Source organism: Panthera leo, chromosome D1 (genome assembly GCF_018350215.1).
Source record: "Panthera leo isolate Ple1 chromosome D1, P.leo_Ple1_pat1.1, whole genome shotgun sequence".
NCBI lineage: Eukaryota > Metazoa > Chordata > Mammalia > Carnivora > Felidae > Panthera > Panthera leo.
In genome coordinates, this window is record NC_056688.1 from 103759279 (window position 1) to 103766395 (window position 7117).

The window sequence follows — 7117 nt, forward strand, 5'->3', positions numbered from 1 at the left end:
TCTCAAGCTATTCCAAAAAATAGAAAGGGAGGGAAAACTTCTAGACTCATTCTATGAAGCCAGTATTACTTTGATTCCTAAACCAGATGGAGACCCAGTAAAAAAAGAGAACTACAGGCCAATATCCCTGATGAATATGGATGCAAAAATTCTCAATAAGATACTAGCAAATCGAATTCAACAGCTTATAAAAAGAATTATTCACCATGATCAAGGGGGATTCATTCCTGGCATGCAGGGCTGGTTCAACATTCGCAAATCAATCAATGTGATACATCACATTAATAAAAGAAAAGATAAGAACCATATGATCCTGTCAATCGATGCAGAAAAAGCATTTGACAAAATTCAGCATCCTTTCTTAATAAAAACCCTCGAGAAAGTCGGGATAGAAGGAACATACTTAAACATCATAAAAGCCACATATGAAAAGCCCACAGCTAATATCATCCTCAATGGGGAAAAACTGAGAGCTTTCCCCCTGAGATCAGGAACACAACAGGGATGTCCACTCTCACCGCTGTTGTTTAACATAGTGTTAGAAGTGCTAGCATCAGCAATCAGATAACAAAAGGAAATCAAAGGTATCAAAATTGGCAAAGATGAAGTTAAGCTTTCACTTTTTGCAGATGACATGATCTTATACATGGAAAATCCAACAGACTCCACCAAAACTCTGCTAGAACTGATACATGAATTCAGCAAAGTTGCAGGATACAAAATCAATGTACATAAATCAGTTGCATTCTTATACACTAATAATGAAGCAACAGAAAGACAAAGAAACTGATCCCATTCACAACTGCACCAAGAAGCATAAAATACCTAGGAATAAATCTAACCAAAGATGTAAAAGATCTGTATGCTGAAAACTATAGAAAGCTTATGAAGGAAATTGAAGAAGATATAATGAAATGGAAAAACATTCTGTGTTCATGGGTTGGAAGAATAAATATTGTTAAAATGTCAATACTACCCAAAGCTATCTACACATTCAATGCAATCCCAAACAAAACTGCACCAGCATTCTTCTCAAAGCTAGAACAACCAATCCTAAAATTCATATGGAACCACAAAAGGCCCCAATAGCCAAAGTAATTTTGAAGAAGAAGACAAAAGCAGGAGGCATCACAATCCCAGACTTTAGCCTCTACTACAAAGCTGTCATCATCAAGACAGCATGGTATTGGCACAAAAACAGACATATAGACCAATGGAATAGAATAGAAACCCCACAACTAGACCCACAAAAGTATGGCCAATTCATCTTTGACAAAGCAGGAAAGAATATCCAATGAAAAAAGGCAGTCTCTTTAACAAATGGTGCTGGGAGAACTAGACAGCAACATGCAGAAGAATGAAACTAGACCACTTTCTTACACCATTCACAAAAATAAACTCAAAATGGATAAAGGACCTGAATGTGAGATAGGAAACCATCAAAACCCTAGAGGAGAAAGCCGGAAAAGACCTCTCTGACCTCAGCCGCAGCAATTTCTTACTTGACACATCCCCAAAGGCAAGGGAATTAAAAGCAAAAATGAACTACTGGGACCTCATGAAGATAAAAAGCTTCTGCACAGCAAAGGAAACAACCAAAAAAACTAAAAGGCAACCAACGGAATGGGAAAAGATATTTGCAAATGACATATCAGACAAAAGGCTAGTATCCAAAATCTATAAAGAGCTCACCAAACTCCACACCCGAAAAACAATCCAGTGAAGAAATGGGCAGAAGACATGAATAGACACTTCTCTAAAGAAGACATCCAGATGGCCAACAGGCACATGAAAAGATGCTCAACGTCGCTCCTTATCAGGGAAATACAAATCAAAACCACACTCAGATATCACCTCACGACAGTCAGAGTGGCCAAAATGAACAAATCAGGAGACTATAGATGCTGGAGAGGATGTGGAGAAATGGGAACCTTCTTGCACTGTTGGTGGGAATGCAAACTGGTGCAGCCACTCTGGAAAACAGTGTGGGGGTTCCTCAAAAAATTAAAAATAGACCAACCCTATGACCCAGGAGTAGCGCTGCTAGGAATTTACCCAAGGGATACAGGAGTACTGATGCATAGGGCACTTGTACCCCAATGTATAGCAGCACTCTCAACAATAGCCAAATTGTGGAAAGACCCTAAATGTCCATCAACTGATGAATGGATAAAAAAAATTGTGGTTTATATACACAATGCAGTACTATGTGGCAATGAGAAAGAATGAAATATGGCCCTGTAGCAACGTGGATGGAACTGGAGAGTGTTATGCTAAGTGAAATAAGCCATACAGAGAAGGACAGATACCATATGTTTCACTCTTATGTGGATCCTGAGAAACTTAACAGAAACCCATGGGGGAGGAAAAGGAAAAAAAAAAAAAAAGAGGTTAGAGTGGGAGAGAGCCAAAGCATAAGAGACTCTTAAAAACTGAGAACAGGGGCACCTGGGTGGCTCAGTCGGTTAAGCGGCCAACCTCGGCTCAGGTCATGATCTCGTGGTCCGTGAGTTTGAGCCCCGCGTCAGGCTCTGTGCTGACAGCTTGGAACCTGGAGCCTGTTTCAGATTCTGTGTCTCCCTCTCTCTCTGACCCTCCCCCGTTCATGCTCTGTCTCTCTCTGTCTCAAAAATAAATAAATGTTAAAAAAAAACTGAGAACAACTGAGGGTTGATGGGGGGTGGGAGGGGGGAGGGGGGAGGGGGGAGGGCAGGTGATGGGTACTGAAGAGGGCATCTTTTGGGATGAGCACTGGGTGTTGCATGGAAACCAATTTGACAATAAATTTCATATATTAAAATAAAGAAACAAAGAAACAAAGAAAGAAAGAAGGAAAGCAGGGCAGCTATACTCATATCAGGCAAAGTAGACTACACGCCAAAAATGGAAATAAGAGACAAAGAAGGTCACTATATAATGATAAAGGGGTCAATTCATTAAGAACATGAATATATGCACCCAATATCAGAGTTCCAATATATATAAGCAAAAATGAACAGATCTGAAGGGAGACATAGACAGCAATACAATAAGAGTAAAAGACTTCAATACCCCACTATCAGCAATAGATAGATCATGCAAGCAGAAAATCAACATGGAAATGTTGGACAAAACCAAACAGTAAGCCAGATGTCTTGAACAAACATTTATAGAACATTCTATCCAACAGCACCAGAATACACACTCTTCTTAACCACACACTGAAAATTCTTCAGAATAAATCATATGATAGGACACAAACCAAGTCTTCACAAATTCAAGAAGACTGTAATCATGCCATGTATCTTTCCCACATGCATTGTTATGAAACTAGAAATCAACAAGAGGAAAGCTGGAAAAATGACAAGCGTGTGAACACTAAACACATTCCTGAACAACTAATGGGTCAAAGAGGAAATCAAAATAGCAATCAAAAAATACCTCAAAAACAAATGAAAATGTCAACACAACACAGGAAAACCTAAGTGATGCTACAAAAGCAGTTCCAAGGGGGAAGTTTACAGTGAAATTGCATATATCAAGGAATTAAAAAGATTTCAAATAAATAACCTAACTTTTGACCTCATGGAAGTAGAAAAAGAAGTACAAATATAGCCAGTGTTAGCAGAATAAAGGAAATAACAAAGAGTAGAAATAAATGGGATAAAGATCAGAAAAGCAATAGAAAAATATCAATGAAACTAAAGCTGGGGTTTTTTAAGAATAAACAAAGTGACAAATCTTTACCTAGACTAAAAAAAAAAGAGAGGAGGGGTGTCTGGGTGGCTAAGTCAGTTGAGTGACTTCGGCTCAGGTCATGATCTCGCGGTCTGAGTTCAAGCCCCGTGTAGGGCTCTGTGCTGACAGCTAAGAGCTGGAGCCTGTTTCAGATTCGGTGTCTCCCTCTCTCTCTGCCCCTCCCCCGTACATGCTATGTCTCTCTCTCTCTCTCTCTGTCAAAAATAAAAAATAAACATAAAAAAATTACAGAAATTCTATGAAATTATTTTTTAAAAAAAGAAAAAAAAGAGAGGAATAATCCTATAAACTTAACTCTAAACCTCATTTTATGATCCCAACATTATGCTGATACCAAAGAGTGATAAGAACACTACATGAAAATTATATACCAATGTCCCTGATGAATACAGATGCAAAAAATCATAATAAAATATCAGCAAGTCAAAATCATTAAGGGATCATCTACCATGACTAAATGAATATTGTCCCTACAAGGATAGTTCAACATACACAAAGCCACAAATATGATGCACCACATTAATATAAGATAAAAAGCATATCATCTCAAAGATGCAGAAAAAGCGTTTGAAAAAATACAACATCCTTTTTTAAATAGTCAACACTTTGGGTATAGAAGGAACTGACCTAAACATAATAAAGCCAGAAATGAGACATCCACACTTAACATCACTCAACAATGGAAGGTTAAAATCATTTCCAAGATCAAGAGCAAGACAAGAGTGTCCATTCTCACCATGCTTATGCAACATAGTACTGAAAGCCCTAGTTAGAATAATTAGGCAAGATAAAGAGGTAAAAGGCATCTAAATCAGAAAGGAAGGAAGAAAACTGTCATTATTGCAGATGATATATTCTTATATCTAGAAAGTCCTAAAGACTCAACCAAAAATCTATTGGAAGTAATCAAGAAATTCAGTAAAGTTGCAGTACTTAGAATCAACATACAGAAAGCAGTTGCATTTCTATACACTAACAATGAAACACCTGAAAAAGAAGTAAAAAATATTATACCATTCACAGTAACATTAAAAACAATAAAATGCTTAAGAATAAATTTAACCAAGGAAGTAAAAGATCTGTACTATTAAAACTAAAATACATTGATGAAATTAGAGAACACACCAAAAAAATGGAAACATATCCCATGTTCATGAACCGAAATTAATATTCTTCAAATGTCCATACTACCCAAAGTCATCAATAGATTGAAGAAAATCTCCATCAAAATTACAATGACATTTTTTACCAAAATAGAAAAAACAATACTAAAATTTGTGTGACACTTCAAAAGACCTAAGCCAAAGGAATCTTGAGAAAGAACAAAAGTGGAGGCATCACACTCCTGATTCCAAACTATACTACAAAGCTATACTAAACACAAGTATGGGTCTGTCATTAAAATAGACACATAGCGGGGAGCCTGGGTGGGTCGGTCGGTTAAGCATTGGCCTTCAGCTCAGGTCATGATCTTGTAGTTTGTGACTTCAAGCCCCATATTTGGCTCTGTGCTGACAGCTCAGAGCCTGCAGCCTGCTTCGGATTCTGTGTCTCTCCCTCTCTCTGCCCCTCCCATGCTCATGCTCTGTCTCTCAATAATAAATAAACATTTTAAATATTAAAAAAGATAGACACATAGGTCAGTAGAATAAAATAGAATTGAGAAATCAACTCCCACCTACATGTCAACTACTGTTTAACAAGGGAGCCAAGAATACTCAGTCAGGAAAGAACAGTCTCTTTAACAAATGGTTTTGTAAAACCTGGATTATCAAATGCATAATAATAAAACTGGACCAATTCCTTCTACCACTCACAAAAATTAACCCTAAATGGATTAAAGATAGGAATATAAGACCTGAAACCATAAAACTCCTAGAAGAAAAGATAGGGAACAAGGTCCTTGACACTGGTCTTGAAAACGATTTTTTAGATCTCACACCAAAAGCACAATCAACAAAAGCAAAAGTCAACAAGTGCAGCTACACAAATTAAAAAGCCTCTGCACAGCAAGAGAACAATTAACAAAATCAAAAGGCAACTTATCTGTAAACCATATACTTAAAAGTATTTACCAACCACGTATCTCAGATAGGGGTTAATATCCAATATATAAAAAGAACTCATATAACTCAAAAACAAAACAATATGATTAAAAAATGTGTAGAGGAACCAAATAGATATTTTTCCTAGAAGACACCCAATTGGCCAACAGGTACATTAAAAAATACCCAACATCACTAATCATCAAGGAAATGCATATCCAAACCACAATGAAATATCAACTCACACCTGTTAAAATGACTATTATCATAACAAGAGATCATAAGTGGTGGTGAGGATTTAGAGAAAAGGGAACACCTGTACACTATTTGTGGAAAGGTAACTTGGTTTAGCCACTATTAAAAACAGTATGGGGGCGCCTGGGTGGCTCAGTCGGTTAAGTGTCCGACTTCGGCTCAGGTCATGATCTCGCAGTCCGTGAGTTCGAGCCCCGCGTCGGGCTCTGTGCTGACAGCTCAGAGCCTGGAGCCTGTTTCAGATTTTGTGTCTCCCTCTCTCTCTGACCCTCCCCCATTCATGCTCTGTCTCTCTCTGTCTCAAAAATAAATAAACGTTAAAAAAAAAATTAAAAAAAAAAAAAACCAGTATGGATGTTCCTCGAAAGATTAAAGAACTACCATAGGATCAAGCAACACCACTTCTGGGTATACACTCAACAGAAATAAAAACAGGATACCAAAAAGATAATCTCCACTCCCGTGTTTATTGCAGCATTATTCATAATAGGCAATATATGGAATGATAAAGAATTATAAAGAAGACATGGTGTTGACACACAGCACAGTGGAATATTACTCAACAACAACAGTGAAGGAAACCTTGCCATTTGAGACAACACGAATGGACCCTGATGGCATTATGCCAAGTGACATAAATCAGACAAGGACATAAACTGTATGATAGCACTACTATGCAGGATCAAAAAGCCAAACCCATTGAAACAGAGAGACCAATGGTGGTTACCAGGACCTGGAGAGCAAAGAAATAGGAGAGATGTTTTTTGAAAGGGTACAACCTTGCAACTAAAAGATAAATAAATATGGAAATCTCATGCACAGCATAATGATTATGAGGTGCGCCTCCTACTGAAGCCCTCATGGTTCCTTAGGAAGCCTTCTCATACATCATTACACACTTTTAAAGAACAATACTTCAAAGAACATGCCTAAGCTTGCACGGTGGGGAAGGGGAGCACACATCTTTTATTCACACTGCCCTACTTCCTTGGTATGGGGTAAGACCTCACATTCTCTCCCAGAGATTCAATGCTTCCCCTTCTCTCAATCCCATCCATTTGCAAACTCGTGAAAAATTT